General features: G+C 44.8%; 1 protein-coding gene across 5 annotated transcripts in view; it reads right to left on the reverse strand.

Moving 5' to 3' along the window:
* ZFP3 (ZFP3 zinc finger protein) overlaps nt 1-16,883 on the reverse strand; it is a 136,389-nt gene that overhangs the window by 101,064 nt on the left and 18,442 nt on the right. Inside the window, exon 1 of one of the 5 annotated variants that reach the window (XR_011561965.1) lies at nt 323-4,513. The exons of 1 other annotated variant lie outside the window; for it this stretch is intronic. The gene's annotated coding sequence lies outside the window, so the exon portion shown is untranslated. Of the gene's footprint in view, nt 1-322; nt 4,514-16,883 lie in introns of those variants that run through there. 3 more of the 5 variants (XR_011561964.1, XR_011561963.1, XM_019982316.2) reach the window with 3 other exon arrangements.

Raw genomic sequence — 16,883 nt, forward strand, 5'->3', positions numbered from 1 at the left:
CCGCACTTTACTTGGGGATGGAATATCTGAGGAAGCCACAGCTCCCATCGGCCCCCAAGTCAGGACCGAGGGAGGGGGTGTCCCTGCTGCTCCTGTCTGGCGACTGACAGGCAGGGAGCCAGGGCGAGGACGGGCCCTGGCCGCATCCAGGGTTTGTGCAGGTGGGGACCCGGTGGGGGCTTGGGGGACCATAACGTCCAAGGTCATACATCGAACCCGGGTCTGGTAGGGGCCTAAACGTCGAGTTTCCGCGGGGCTCGCGGGCCAGGGGTTCAGGAGCCCAGTGCCCTCCGCTCCCCGCCGGGACGGGATGAGGTCTCACCTCAGGCAGCTACCGCCCCACACTCGCTCCGGTCGGGCTCCCCAAGCTTCTCCGCCAGCTCGCTCAGAACCCGCAGCTGTTGTCTTGGTTTCACGGGCGACGGGCATCGGCCACTTCCGGTACCCAGGCAGCACTCCAGCCAATCAGCACGCGCCGCACTCCCGGGAGAAACAGGTGGTCGGCTGGCGGGCGACTCCTCACCGTTTCCAGGCTTGCTTTGCCCCAGTTCTCGCCCTCACACGAGCCCCACCTCGCCGCTGCCTCCCACACCAGCTCCCTGAAGTGGCCTTTTGCGTCTGGCAATGCCCACTTCTGCCCCAGGATCACCGACAAGCTGGGTCCTCCGAGTTTCCTAGAACGGCTCCAGGGATGCATTTCCGCCCTGGAACCGGCCGCTCTGCACGCTGATGTCGCTCCCCAAGCATTGATCTGGACTCAAGAAATTGAAAGTTGGCTTCACTTTCTCCCCGGGCAGAGACTGTGTCCTTAACTTCCTCATCTGCATCCCTTATCCCATCACTCCCTTCACTGACTCCACGAATCTGGTAAACACAGACCCCTACATCCTAGGAACAGGCCGATCATCTGCTGGGGGCAAAGGGAGACCCACTCTTGAGGTCAAGGAGGGCTTACTGGAGGGAGTGATGTTTAGGCTGAAATCTGAAGGTTGACCGGGAATTACCGGGGTTAGGAGTGAAGGGGACAGTGGTTCAGGCAGTGGGAACAGCATTCTACCATAACCTCATTTCTTGAATAGCTTGATAGTTCTCAACTCAGCACCTGTGTACTTGTTACTTTCTCCGCCACAACTATCGAAGCCCGCGCGCCCTAGAGCCTCTGCTCTGCAACAAGGGAAGCTACCACAATGAGAAGCTGGAGTACAGCAACTGGAGAGTAGCCCCATCGCCACAACTAGAGAAAAGCCCATGCAGCAATGGAAGACCCAGCACAGCCAAAAAAAAATCTTTCAAAAGTGTGGTGTCTGAATCTGCAGCAGCTGGAATGATGGTTAGAAATGCAAACTCTCAGACCCCACCCACAGATCTCCTGAATCAGAAACTGAGGTTAGAGCTCAGCAATCTGTGTTTTAACAAGCCCTTCAGGAGTTCTGATGCAGTCTAAAATTTGGGTGTCACTGGTCCAGACGTTCAGTTCAGTCACTCAGTCTTGCCTGACTCTTTGCAACATGGTCTGCAGCACGCCAGGCTTCCCTGTCCATCAGCAACTCCCAGAGCTTACTCGAGCTCGTGTCCATTGAGTTGGTGATGCCATCCAACCATCTCATCCTCTGTCATCCCCTTCTGCTTCCAGCCTTCAATCATTCCCAGCATCAGGGCCTTTTCAAATGAGTCAGCTCTTCGCATCAGGTGGCCCAAGTATTTGGAGTTTCAGCTTCAGCATCAGTCATTCCAATGAATATTCAGGAATGATTTCGTTTAGAATGATCTGAGTGGATCTCCTTGCAGTCTAAGGAACTCTCAAGAGTCTTCTCCAACACCACAGTTCAAAAGCATCAGTTCTTCAGCGCTCAGCTGTCTTTATAGTCCAACTCTCACATCCATACATGACTACTGGAAAAAGCATAGCTTTGGAACTTTGAAGGCAAAGTAATGTCTCTGCTTTCTAATATGTTGTCTAGGTTGGTCGTAGCTTTTCTTCCAAGGAGCAAGCGTCTTTTAATTTCATGGCTGCAGTCACCATCTGCAGTGATTTTGGAGTCCAAGAAAATAAAGTCTTTCACTGTTTCCATTGTTTCTCCATCTAGTTGCCATGAAGTGATGGGACCAGATGCCATGATTTTAGTTTTCTGAACGTTGAGTTTCAAGCCAACTTTTTCACTTTACTCTTTCACTTTCATCAAGAGGCTCTTTAGTTCTTCTTTGCTTTCTACCATGAGGGTGATGCCATCTGTGTATCTAAAGTTATTGATATTTCTCCCAGCAATCTTGATTCCAGCTTGTGCTTCATCCAGCTGGGCATTTAGCATCATACACTCTGCATATAAGTTAAATAAGCAGGGTGACAATATACAGCCTTGACGTACTCCTTTCCCAATTTTGAACCAGTCTGTTGTTCCATGACCAGTTCTAACTGTGCTTCTTGACCTGCATACAGATTTCTCAGGAGGCCTGTCAGGTGGTTTGATATTCCCATATCTTCAAGAATTTTCCACAGTTTGTTGTGATCTACACAGTCAATCTTCCCTGGGTCAGGAAGATCCTCTGGAGAAGGAAATGGCAACCCACTCTAGTATTCTTGCCTGGAAAATCCCATGGACAGAGGAGCCTGGTTGGCTACTGTCCATGGGGTCACAAAGAGTCAGACACGACTGAGCAACTTCACTTCACTTCACACACAGACTTTGACATGGTCAATAAAGTACAAGTAGATGTTTTTCTGGAACTCTCTTGCTTTTTTAATGATCCAATGGATGTTGGTAATTTGATCTCTGGTTCCCTGCCTTTTCTAAATCCAGCTTGAATATCTGGAATGTCACGGTTCACATACTGTTGAAGCCTGGCTTGGAGAATTTTGAGCATTACTTTGCTAGCCAGACATTAACAGTGTTTCATTTGATCAGCCCCAGTATGTGGGTTAAACAGGAAAAGGATAAGTTGTATCCTCCTAGCCACTTCCCTGCCTACCTGCTTCACTACACTAGCAATTTAGAAGCCATATGGAGCAACAGGGACCTACTAAGGGAAGAAGCCAAGGCATATGGTTCACAAATAGCCATTCTCAAGACTGGGTGTATGAGGATGTGTATGATTGGGTAGGGGCTGGTGTTTCACAGTCTCCTAACAGGTTCAGGACTTCCATGGAATTGCTTCTTACATGTAAGAATGAGCAGTGTTGCTCCTCTTGAAAAAAAAAAATGGCAGCCAGGAATGTCAGCCACCTCTTGAATTCACACAGAGACAGGAATATGGAAAATAAAAGGCATATGGCTCTTGCTCACCCTTGTCCCTTCTCTTCTCTCTATGGGAGATGTGGGGAGGAGGGCTACCAGCACTGGCTACTCTCCTCTCTTAGACTTCAAAACCGTGCCACTTCTCAGAGTAGCTTACAACTCTGATTTGGACCTAATACTGATCATAATTATATTTTCTATCCTCTATGGACAACATTCCAAGCTACTACCAAACTGTTCATAACAGCACTCAGTGTCCCCTGAGATTTAAATAACATTGTAAATGTAAGTCTTTGTGAGGATTCTTGAAGAAATGACCAAAAGCACCCACCTTGAAAACCTTCATGTCTTTCAAAACCCTTTTCTCCCAGTGAATAATCCCGGGCCAGGGCCTGACCTAACACAGGGACACTGGATTGGTAGCTTTCTCTTCCTGTAAACAGCTCTTCTCTTTCAACTCTCCACATTCATTCTTTTTATCACCATCACCTCTCTCCTTGATCCTGCCTTCCTTTCAACTGCACCAACCTCACAGTACATTCAACACACCAGAGTCTCACTCAGCACGACATAAATGCATCCTGCCTTATGTGACTTAACCATTTCCTATGAATACACCTTTTCCCACACACAGAGTGCTCCTTAAGAGTCAGCATTTGGTTACACATCCAGAAGAGCTGCCAGCCATGCTGGGCCCATGTTCAGTATAAAGCGACTGACCTGAAATATTCATATCTCATCTCCACACTACAGCAACCGGCTGAAGGTGAGTCAAGGCTCAATTAAGTTTTCAGTGTTCCCCTCACACCTTCAGCTATGAAGACGTAAGGAAGTAAAAGACAAAGGCAATCTCCTTTTCTAGGGTTAACAATTATCCCGGGGAGCCCAGAGCAACCAGTTCTGAGCCTGGTTCAGCAAGGTCATGTTAAAGGAAGAAAGAAAGTGAAGTCACTCAGTTGTGTCCAACTCTTTGCAATCCCATAGACTGTAGCCCACCAGGCTCCTCTATCCATGGAATTTCCTAGGCAAGAGCACTGCAGTGGGTTGCCATTTCCTTCGCCAGGGGATCTTCCTGACCCAGGGATCAAACCCGGGTCTCCCATGTTGCGGCAGACACTTTACCGTCTGAGCCATGTTAACATCTTAACATCTGAGGTCATGTTAACACTGTGCCAAAATAGGAGATCTTTCCTGGACAAGTTCTAAATCGAAGAGGTGCCTCAAGGTCCTGTAAGGTCCACATCTCTTTCCCCCTCAGGTGAAACCGTGGTCCCTTTCACGTGGGGGTGTGTGTGTGTGTGTGTGTGTGTGTGTGTGTGTGTGCGCGCACGCTCAGTCATGTCTGACTCTTTGCAGCACCATGGACTGTAGCCCACCAGGCTCCTCTGTCCATGGGATTTCCTAGGCAAGAATACTGGAGTGGGTTGCCATTTCCTTCTCCAGGGGATCTTCCCCACGCAGGGATCGAACCCTCACCTCCTATGTCTCCTGCATTGGCAGGCAGATTCTTTACCACTAGCGCCACCTAGGAAGCCCTTCAACATGGGATAAAATGCAGCAACACCTGGAAATCTCACTCTCCAGTGACTGGGCCATGGTTCAGTTCCAGGTAGAGAGGCAGAGAAGAGAAGGCTGCTCTGGCAGAAGGGTCAGTGCTGCGCTTTGAGGAAGGAGAGCTGGAGGTGGTGGCAGGAAATGCACTGGAAATAGACAAAAGCAGAATGTACAAGGGAGCAAGTGATCAGAGGAAAGAGCGGAAAAAAACTGTAGCCCAGGGCATGAGGCTCTTCTCCAGGGCTCTGGAGTCTTCACAAGGTCAGCAAAATAATGAGCCCACCTGAAGAGTGTGAGCCCTTGTGCTCAAGAGCCTCTGCTCCATAACCAGAGAAAGCCTGTGGACCACAACAAAGACCCAGAACAGCCAAAAAACAGAGCCCACATGTCACCAGGGCTAAGACAGCACCTCTAGTGTCTCTGTTCACTGAGCCCCTCATCACAACACTTCGAGAAACTGCTGCTAAGTATAGTCTGAATTCCCATGTGAGTGGAAATCGTTTGCCATGCAGACCAAGGCAGTCCTACATGAATATTTCTGAGGCTCTATTTTGAGAAAACAACATGGGAGGAGTGTTGTGTACAAGTCAAGTGTCTCCCACCATCACAGGGACATGTTAGTTCCCAATGTGACTAGAGAACCTGCAGGAGGCCAGAGTGACTCCTCACTCTATCTTCATGATGCTGTTTTTCCAGCTCAAGATACAGCCCCTAAAAATCATGGATATTTGGGAAAGATGAAAACTTGAATTCGAAAAGATACATGCACCCCCAACATTCATAACAACGTGACTTACAATAGCCAAAACATGGAAGCAACCTAAATGTCCATCAAGAGATGAATGAACAAACAAGATGTGGTATATATGGAGACAATGGGATATGACTAAGTCATAAAAAAGAATGAAATACTGCCATTTGCAACAACATGGATGGACCTAGAGATTATCATACTAAGTAAATAAGTCAAATAAGTAAATACTAAGTAAATAAGACAAATACATGATGTCAGTTATATGTGGAATCTAAAAAAATGATATAAATGAACTTATTTACAAAACAGAAATAGACTCACATACATAGAAAATAAATTTATGGTTACCAAAGGGGGAAGGTGGGGGGAAGGGATAATGGAATTTAGGATTAACAGATACACACTACTATATATAAAATAGATACACAGGGTTTCACTGGTGGCTCAGTGATAAAGAATCCACCTGCCAATGCAGGAGATATGGGTTTGATCCCTGGTCTGGGATGATCCCACATGGGGCGGAATAGCTAAACCCTTGCACCACAAATACTGAGCCTCTGCTCTAGAGCCCAGGAGCTGTCACTACTGAAGCCCACACTCTCTAGAGCCTGCGCTCCACAACAAGAGAAACCACTGCAGCGAGAAGCCTTGCACCACAAGTAGAGTAGTGCCTGCTCTCCAAAACGAGAGAAAAACTGTCACGGCAACAAAGACCCAGAACAGCCAAAAACAACAAATAATTAATTTAGAAAAATAAGGACCTTCCATAAAGCATGGTGAACTATATATAGTATCTTGCAATAACCAATGATGGAAAAGAATTTTGAAAAAGGATGCATCCAATCTGTCTATCTATATAACTTACCACTTTGCTGTATACCTGAAACTAGCACAACATGGTAAACCAACTATATTTCGATTTTTTTAAAAACCCTGGATGCACTTCAGCGCTTCAGCAAGATCCTTTCTCTGTGATGCAACCTCTCAGGTAGATGCAATCCCTTTGCCATCGCCCACACTGTTTATTGTTCTTTGTACTTCGTTTTCTCTTATGCCACACCCTACCCACAATCCTGTCCTTGGGTCCAACGCCACTGAAATCCATAGTTGTGATGACCCTTTGGGGTCCCTCTAAAGCAAAAGTGTCCCTTTGTCTCTTGATGCTTAATTCTGCTGCCAACACCCACACGTTCTCTCTCTAGATTTATCTTGGGCTTGTCGTCTTCCTCCTTGTTCAAACTCTCTCTACCCCTGCAGCAGTGAGTTATTCACATGATCCTCAACTTCACTACATTCATGCCATATACGAAATCAAGATAAAGAGATGTTATTCAGGTAGGCAAAATACAGGCTTTCAGGCACAGTTTAAAAGAACAATAACAACAAATCCAAACCTTACAAATACTGAACAAAGCTTCCAAAGCCCTCTCGTATATACTAGCCATGATCAGAGTCTCTGGAAGCTTTGGCTGTCTACAGCAGCTGCAGAAAAGTCCTTCACAGGCAAAGGTGGCTCAAAGGATTCAGTGGCTGGTCCAGGTTCACTCAGGTCAGAAGAGGGGAAACCAGATTAGCACCCACATCTTCAGATTCCTCCCCAGGCTCTCCTCATTTCAACCTGGCTTCCTTCCTAGAGTCTCACTGAATACACACCTACCTCTATCTGGCTCAGTTGGTAAAGAATCTACCTGCAATGCAAGAGACCCAGGTTTGATCCCTGGGTCAAGAAGATACCCTGAATAAAAAAGTGGCACTCCACTCCAGTGCTCTGGCCTGGAAAATCTCATGGAAAGAGGAGCCTGGCAGGCTATAGTCCATGGAGTCAGAACAGTCGAACATGATTTGGTAACTAAACCACCCATCCATCCTTTAGTGGGGCTCTGTTTTGTCTAGGCCAGTTTTGCCACTATTTTGACCAACAATCAGTTCCAGAGAGAAAGTTTCAAATCTAACATCCAGAAAATCCACATTTGGTTCACATGTACATAAAGTGTCTCCCATCTACTGGAATAAAATCCTGCATGATAAGTATACTTGGGTTACCACCTGGCTTCCATACTTCAAGACCTGGTTCCAAAAAATCACATCCACAAAGCCTTTCATGCTTGCTCTCTTCTCATTTCAATCACTCCTTCACTGTCCTCCAGTGACCTTTGGCATTTGGGCTAATTTCACTTTTGGTATCTTGTATTATGTTGTAAGAATATTTTTCATTTCCCCACCTAGTGATAAGAACCAAACCTGCCCTCAGGGACTGTGCCCAGAGCACTGCACTAATCACAGATGGTCTGTACATGTTGACTAAGAAATGCTTACCTGGAAAAATCTTCCGTAATTAAGCTGAATTCTAACAGTGGCCTTAAGGAATAGTACCTTAACCCAGAAGAATAATGGCAGGGATTTGGGACACAGGGTAAAGCTGGTTAAAACAGCAAATGTAGCCAGTTAGCTCCGCAAAGCTCCTCCTATGGCATTGTTGTTGTTTAGTCACTAAGTCGTGTCTGGCTCTTTTGCTACCTCTTGGACTGTAGACCTCCAGCCTCCTCTGTCCATGGGATTCTCCAAGCAAGAATACTGGAGTGGGTTGCCAAGTCCCTCTCCAGGGTATCTTCATGACCCAGGGATCGAACCCATGTCTCCTGCTTGGCAGGGTGACTCTTTAGTACCAAGTCATCTGGGAAGGCCTTCTATCCCATTAGATCAACAGTTACCATGGGGTTGGTAACTTTTTCACAGGGTGGATAAGGAACCTTAGCTGACCCTAGAGTCCACAAGTTCCATATAACATTGGAGTGTCAGTGAACCAAAATACAGCAACCAGAGGGATCAGCCATCAAGCTTGGTTAATTTGTTCTTTATTTTTGAATAAGGCCACCCCTGGATAAGCAGCAATCAATCTTATAAAATTATACGTTCTAGAAGATCAAATTAGACCTTTCCTTAATAAGACTGAGTATGTAACTTGACCTACTGTGCTAGACCCAAGGGAGGACACGATGATCCAGGGAATATCTTTGGTGCCAAGATGTTGGAAGAATCTGGGACTGTTTCCAGCACTAGTGGGCAAGGGTTTAAAGTCTCTAGAGCCCAAAGATACAAGCAGCATCCCTGGAGGAGATGGACAAACACCTTTAATTGGGAAAATAGGCCACACCTCCCATCATCCTATGCTGCTTAATATGAGATGTCTATATAGTCAAAGCTACAGTTTTTCCAGTAGTCATTATGGATGTGAGAGTTAGACCATAAAGAAGGCTGAGCACCAAAGAATTGATGCTTTCAAATTGTGGTGCTGGAGAAGACTCTTGAGTGTCCCTTGGACGGCATGGAGATCAAACCAGTCAATCCTAAAGGAAATCAACCCTGATTATTCACTGGAAGGACTGATGCTGAAGCTGAAGCTCCAATACTTTGGCCACCTGATGAGAAGAATTGACTCACTGGAAAAGACTCTGATGCTGGGAAAGAATGAAGGCAAAAGGAGACGGGGGTGGCAGAGGATGAGATGGTTAGAGAGCATCACAGACTCAATGGACATGAATTTGAGCAAACTCTGGGAGACAGTGGAGGACAGAGGAGCTTAGCATGCTGCAGTCCAAGGGGTTGCAAAGAGTTGGACACAACTTAGCAACTGCACAGCAACAAAACAACTATTTAAGATGTAGGTTTGTTAGGGTGAGAGGAGAAAGGGGCTGAACCTGGAGGAGACTGGGATTCATGGAGAGGGACATAAATAATTACATTAGACCTTGTCAGAATCAGGGGACTCCTTTCCTTTGACAAGGCCCAAGTGTTAAACTATGCAAGACAGTGGACATTGCAGCCCCCTCAGAGACCAGTCAAAAGACTGTTTTGCACTCTGGAACAACACACTCAACAACAGCACACAATGCTCAGGTATGACTAGGTTTGTTTCAGCCCTCAGCTCGTGGGACTAGCCTTCTACTCTAAAAACATATGAGAAATGAATTCTGCTTTATATCCTGAGATGTAGAACATCTGTCTTGTGGGGAGGAGACCCAAAGAGCTTTGCCTAAAGCCAGGCATCCGCTTCTAAGGGGTAGGTGTTCTAACTTCTGGGATAGATGATCAACAGAAATGACATCCACAAAAAACTCCATGACCTCCTCGGAAGCAGGTTTAACAGGCAGATCTGTTCTTTGGTAGCAACGTTAAACAATAACATGCCATAATTTTAGGGCCAAAAAAAAAAAAAAAAAATCCCAGGATGCTTTGCAGACCAAATATTTCCAAATTTCTGGAGGTAAGAAACATCAGCGAAGCTCCCCAGGGGATTCCAGTGTGCTCTCATGTTAAGAATCCCTGGTTAGGGACCTCCCTGGTGGTCCAGTGGTTAAGACTGTGCTTCCGCTGCAGGGGACATGGGTTCAATCCCTGGCTGGTGAGTGAAGATCCTGTATGCCATGTGGTGTGGCCAAAAAGTAATTTTAAAAAATCTTTTTTTAAAGAATCCCTGGTTAGACAATTGGGGAGCCACCTAGATCTAAGGCCCAGCTGACTTCTCTGGAATTCAGGTGCTCCAGGCAGGTGTAGATTCGTGAGTGAAAGTGGCCTTCTGACAGGAAAGAGGAAGAGGGGCCATCGTACCTTGTTAAGGGTTAGGACCCAGCCCCTGCTGTTGCAGAGAGGTGAAAAGAATATTAGCTTAAACACCATGAGACCCAGCTTCTAGTCCTGGCTCTACCATTTATTATTTCTGAGACTTTAATAAGTGGCTTAACCTCTTGGCTCTATGAAAATGGGCACAACTGCACTCATCACACCTGATAAGAAAACCAAGACCATTACAAAGCTGACAGGTTTTGGCAAGAAATGAGTTTCTGGAGACATTACACAATTTAAGGTAATTTCCCCCAAAGGAATAAAGATAAGGTGAGCTGGTATCATCACATGACTCATAATCCTACAGTCAATGAATATGTTTTGCTCAAAGGCTATGTTTGTTGTCTATGTGATTTCACAAGGTACTCTTTCCTAAAGATACAGGATCAAGTGGTATAGTGATTGTTAAAACTTGTCTATGGAGTTTTATTACATCTTGCTTTCATTTTTCAATGCTAACATGAGCGTGAATGCTTGTGTGCTTAGTCGCTGCAGTTGTGTCCGACTCTTTGCGGCCCTATGGACTGTAGCCTGCCAGGCTCCTCTGTCCATGGGATTCTCCGGGCAAGAAAACTGGAGTGGGTTGCCATGCCCTCCTCCAGGGAGTCTTCCCAACCCCAGGATGGAACCCATGCCTCTTATGTCTCCTGCATGGCAGGCAGATTCTTTACCACTGAGCCACAGGGGAAGCCCAACATTAACACCATTACACAGAAATGCAAATATGAGGTTATAGAACATAAAAACACTTAAATGATAACAGTACGTTTTTGCCATGTTTGTAATTCTTTGTTTTACTTATTTTAAATAAGCTTTTAACTTTAGAACAGTTTTAGATTTATAGAAAAATTGCAGAGGTAGTACACAGAGTCTATCCCACACTGTTTCCCATATATTAACATCTTACCTGAGAATGGTACATTAGTTACAATTAAGGAACCAACTGATACAGTTATTAACTATTGTCCAGTATCTTATTCAGATTTCCCTAGTGTTTATCTAGTGCCTTTTCCCATGCCAAGATCCTATCCAGAACACATTACTTTTAGTTGTCATGCCTCTTTAGGTTCCACTAGGCTGTGCAGTACATTTAAAAATAACAGTCCACAATATAACCACAGAAGGCACGAAGCAAATCAAAACAATGGCCAAGTTCTCATGATACTCACAAAGGACTCGGTCATTTGTTTACCGGTTCATTAGGGTGAACAGTGTCCAACTTCCTTCATGAGCTTTCAAATTGAGATTCCTGAAATTTTGTTTTAATTGGAGGGGATTCGCTTTTTTCACTTATTGCATAGTAAATGAATTTTTATCACATGATTTCAAATTATTTAACACCTCATAAAATGCATCCAGTAATACCACACTATTATAAGGCACTTTCCTTAGTGAGCAGAAGGCAGATTTCAGATTCCCAGGCCCAGCTCGGGAGACGGTGCTTTTGAAAGGTCCAGGATGGGGGCAGAGCTATCTGTATTTTAACTCCCAGGTGATTCTGATGTCTCAAGGCATCACTAAATATAAAAGTCACCTTAGGACGTCCCTGGTGGTCCAGTGGTTAAGAATCTGCCTGCCGATGCAGGGGACATGGGTTTGATTCCTGATCCGGGAAGACCCCACATGCCTTGGAACAACTATGCCTGTGAGCCCAAGTGCTGCAATTACTGCAGCCCATGTGCCTACAGCCTGTTCTCTGCAACAAGGAAAGCCACCACAATGAGAAGCCCACACACGGCAAAGAAGAGTAGCCTCCATTCACTGCAGCTAGAGAAAACCCATGCACAGCAACAAAGATCAAGAGCAGCCAAATATATAAATTTTTAAAAATAAATAATATATAAAAGTCACCTTAACCCTGAGGAACAAGGCTTTCAATTTAAATTCAGTATCCAAGTAACACCATCAGCCTGGATGCTAAAATTCACACTCGAGAGAATGAATGATTCAGTGAACATATGCCAAGACATACAAGTATATAGGCATCCTTAACCTACATGCAGGAAGTGCTCCTAAATTTTATTTTTGGATTAGCTATTGAAACCAGAAATATATTTATGTACCCCTGGAACACTGTTATGACCATTGGGTAAGTTTTCTTGTGCCGTGCTGTGCTTAGTCACTCAGTCATGTCCCACTCTGCTACCCCCATGGGCTGTAGCTTGCCAGGCTCCTCTGTCCATGGGAACTCTCCAGGCAAAAATGCTGGAGTGGGTTTCCATGCCCTCCTCCAGGGGACCTTCCCAACCCAGGGATCTTAACTCGGGTCTCCTGCACTGCAGGCAGATTCTTTACCAGCTGAGCTACCAGGGAAGCCTAAGTTTTCCTAATAACCACCAAAATGTATTTTTCCCATAACACAATGATACATTTTAAAGTATTTTCCAAAAAAGTTAAAAAAAATTAAAAAATACAGGTGCTTTCCAGCGTTGAGAACCACTGGTAAAGCACAGGCTTAGAGACAGCCCTACACTCTTCCACTTAGTAGCTCTGCATACCTGGGAAAATGACTGCAGCTTTGTAGCTCAGTGTTCTCACCTGTAAAATGGGATAATATTAGTTGTGATGTGCAGGCTCAATAGTTGTGATGCATGGGCTTAGTTGCTTTGCGGCATATGGGATCTCAGTTCCCTGACCAGGGATTAAATCCACATCTCTTGCATTGCAAGGAGGATTCTTGACCACTGGACCTTCAGGGATGTTCCAAACGGGATAAATTATTAAATACATAAGATTCTTGTGAGAACTGTGAGATAATGCACAAAAAGCTCTTAGCATATACCAGGCTCTAGAATGTGTACAATGGCAGTTAACTCTGCAGCAACTGCTGGTGCAAACAAGGAGAGGAGAGATGGTGCAGTGGTAAAGAATCCGCCTGCCAACACAGGAGATGTAAGAGACATGGGTTTAATTCCTGGGTTGGGAAATCCCCTGGAGTAGGGAATGACAACCCACTCCAATATTCCTGCCTGCAAAATTCCATGGACAGAGGAGCCTGGTGGGTTACACAGTCCATGGGGTCACAAAGAGTCAGACATGACTGAATACACACATACACAGCCAAGAGTTGAAAGAAAGGGGTAGAAGGAAAGAGTGCTCGTGTGAGGATTTTCAAAGTGTAATCACAGTAGATGGGGAAATCTCAAAAGGCACCGCAGCAAGAGATATGTTTACATGTTAAGGCGTCCTCTCCCAGCTTGGGGATGAAGAGGCAGTGTCCTCAATGGGCGTCAGGTGGCGCCACAAGCCTACAGAGTCCAGCTTTGTGTGGGAAAGCAGATGAGAAGGAATGAAAAAGTGAAATCTCAGAGCCCTCGTCAATCTGACACAGCTGCCACTTTGAACAGTGGCAGTGTCTTTTAAGTCAGGGGTTTACATTTCAATAAACCCATAAAATTCAATATACACACCATTCCCCTCATCTAGATTCTTAATTATTTCTATACCAAGAGACATGTTGAAACATGCATACTGTTTGTGTATTACTTAATATAAAAATAATATCATAACCAGCATTCCAAAGTAAGACAAACTATTTCTATAGGCAAGTACGGCAGTGAAACAACAGCCCTGGTGGAGAAAAGAGGAAAATGTGATGAACATTCATGACAACTGTGGTGGAGATGAGTGACCCAGTATCACCCACCCCTCTTAAGAGTCCCAGACGTTGGAATTTCTCTGGTGGTCCACTGGTTAAGAATCTGCTTTCCAATACAGAGGGCACAGGTTTGATCCCTGGTAAGGGAACTAAGATCCCATATGCCGCGTGGTACGGACCAAAAAAAAAGAAGAGCACAATTCCCAGTTCTCTTTGAGCTGGTGTGGACGCATAGCTAAGCCCTGACCTGTGCAACATGAATGGAAAGGGAAGTTTGCAGGAAATTCCCTTGAGAGACAGATGGCAGGCATCTTCCTCCATTCTCTGCCTACAACATGGTTTTGATGCCAGCCGCTCCACCTTATACGTGAAGGCAGGAGCTTCACCCTAGAGATAATCCCAGAAGACTGTGAGGGCTCTTTAGGAACCCTGAATTGCCTTTTATGTGAGGGAAAAAACTTAAATCATGAGTAAGCTGTTGTTATTTTGGGTCATAGCCAAACATCATCCAACTGACATTTCATGTAAGAGCCCTGGCTTTGTGTTTTAATTTTTTGGCCACACCACACAGCATGTGGGATCTCAGTTCCCTGACCAAACCTGTGCCTCTTGCCTCTAACATTGGAAGCACAGAGTCTTAACCACTGGACCACCAGGGAGGTCCCTCTTGCTTTGTTTTTAAAGGATAACTTTTGTATTTTAAAAATATTTGGATAAAGAAAATGGAAGATAAGGGACTTCGCTGGTGCTCCAGTGGCTAAGACTCTGTGCTCCCAATGCAGAGGTCCCCGGGTTCGATCCCTGGTCAAGAAACTAGATTCCACATGTGGAAACTAAAGATCCTGCGTGCTGCAACTAAGACCTGATCCAACCAAAAAAAAAAAGAGAAGTAGAGAAGATGGTGACAGAGATGTAAAGACAACTTTCAAACTTATAAGACTGAGGAGCATCATAGGGAGAAGGGGGAAATGTCAACAATAAAACAGTAAAAATGTTGCTAATTGGAGTCTTCTTTCAGTGCAGTCTGAGAAGAGGGAAAGTCCAGAGTGGGAGGATTAAAGATCTACAAAGCTCCTGCTGTTGAAACAAGCTGGGCTCTCCCACTAACTCTGAATTACTCACCAAACTAGTAACCAGTGGGGTTTCATCAAGGTCATTGGTTTCTGAGATGAGAAAGTTAACAAGTAGAGGTGAAGTTTAAGATATTAATCATTCAATATTGAGTCACCATGGACAGACACTTTTCCAACAGGTAGTTCACTTTTATATTTACTGAACTTTCTGGGATGATAGTAAGGACTATTATAGTAAGGACATTATAACTATGTATTTCACGAGTGTGTGTGCTCAGTCATGTCTGACTCTCTGCGACCCCATGGACTGTAGCTCGCCAGGCTCCTCTGTCCATGGGATTCTCCAGGGAGGAATACTGGAGTGGGTTGCCATTTCCTCCTCCAGAGGATCTTCCCGACCCAGGGATTGCACCCAGTTCTGCATTGGCAGGCAGATTCTTTACCACTGCAACACCTGGGAAGCTCACTTAGTAGTAGTCTTTTCCTCTGGGAAAAGGAATACTTTGATAGTAAAGACCAGAGGCCCATTAAATGGGAAAATCACAGATGGGTTCCTTCCAGAACAACAAATGAGGCCCAACAGTAAACGAGGCCCTTAACCGTGCCTCTAGTCTAGAGATACCCTTTGCTTGACATTTGTTGTTAGCAATATATAGACAACTATAGCTGTTTGTGCTCTTTTTCATTTGCTTTTGAACTTCTATCTTTGGGTACTTATAATTGGTTTAAAAATGAAGTTCTGTGGCTGAGATGTTTTTTAATTTCTTAAATAGAAGTCCTTCGAACTGCCTTGGATCCAAAACAATCTGCAGCCTGTCTGTTCTGCTTTTCCTGGGTACTCCAGCAAGAATATCTATATTGAAGTCCTCAAGACCACTCTCAGATTTGATGATTTGCTAGCAGGACTCACCAAACTCAGGAAGCAGGTTTATTACAGTGAAAGGATGCAGATTAAAATTAGCAAGGAGACGGGCTTCCCTGGTGGTCCAGAGGTTAAGACTCCATGATTTTAACTTCAAGGAGCAAAAAGTTCTATCCCTAGTCAGGAAGTTCCACATGCCATGAGAGAAAGAAAGAAAAGAAAAATCAAATTCGAAAAAAAAAAAAAAAAAATCAGCAAAGAGAAAAGGTACATAGGGTGGAATTCAGGAGACCAGACACAAACTTCTGGTTCTCCCTGTTCTGGGGAATCACACAATCAGTGCATAACTCTCCCAGCAACAATATATGACAACACATACATGGTGTTGCCAAACAAGGAAGCTCAAGCTTTGCAGTTCAGGATTTCTGCTGGGGGTCAGTCATGGAAGCATGGAATGCCAGTGTGACTGACCTTAGCTATTCAGTCTTTGGCCCAGATGCAGTGTGGCCCAAGCCCGTAGGCATACAAAACAGGTGTTCAGGATGCATCACATTGTTAACATAAACTATCTGGTAAGGCCCAAGGCCTCAGATATACAAATTCTCTTAGCAGGCAAGATTTCCCAAGGGCTCAAAGGTTATCCCCTAGAGGCTGGTTAAGGGCCAGCCCTGGAAATCTTGGGAATGGGCAGAGTTTGTGCAGCCCAGACCACCGAGTTCTCCCTCTTTTTTTTATAACAAGGCCATAAAAAGTAATAATATTGAAAGATCAGCTGTTATCCTTATGGGAATTCCCTTGTGTGTTATTTGTTGTTTTTCCCTTGCTGCTTTTAATATTTGTTCTTTGTGTTTGATCTTTGTTAATTTGATTAATATGTGTCTTGGGGTGTTTCTCCTTGGGTTTATCCTGTTTGGGACTCTCTGGGTTTCTTGGACTTGGGTGATTATTTCCTTCCCCATTTTAGGGAAGTTTTCAACTATTATCTCCTCAAGTATTTTCTCATGGTCTTTCTTTTTGTCTTCTTCTTCTGGAACCCCTATGATTCGAATGTTGTAGCGTTTAATATTGTCCTGGAGGTCTCTGAGATTGTCCTCATTTCTTTTAATTCGTTTTTCTTTTATCCTCTCTGATTCATTTATTTCTACCATTCTATCTTCTAATTCACTAATCCTATCTTCTGCCTCTG

The sequence above is a fragment of the Bos indicus genome, chromosome 19 (assembly GCF_029378745.1).
Source record: "Bos indicus isolate NIAB-ARS_2022 breed Sahiwal x Tharparkar chromosome 19, NIAB-ARS_B.indTharparkar_mat_pri_1.0, whole genome shotgun sequence".
Lineage (NCBI taxonomy): Eukaryota > Metazoa > Chordata > Mammalia > Artiodactyla > Bovidae > Bos > Bos indicus.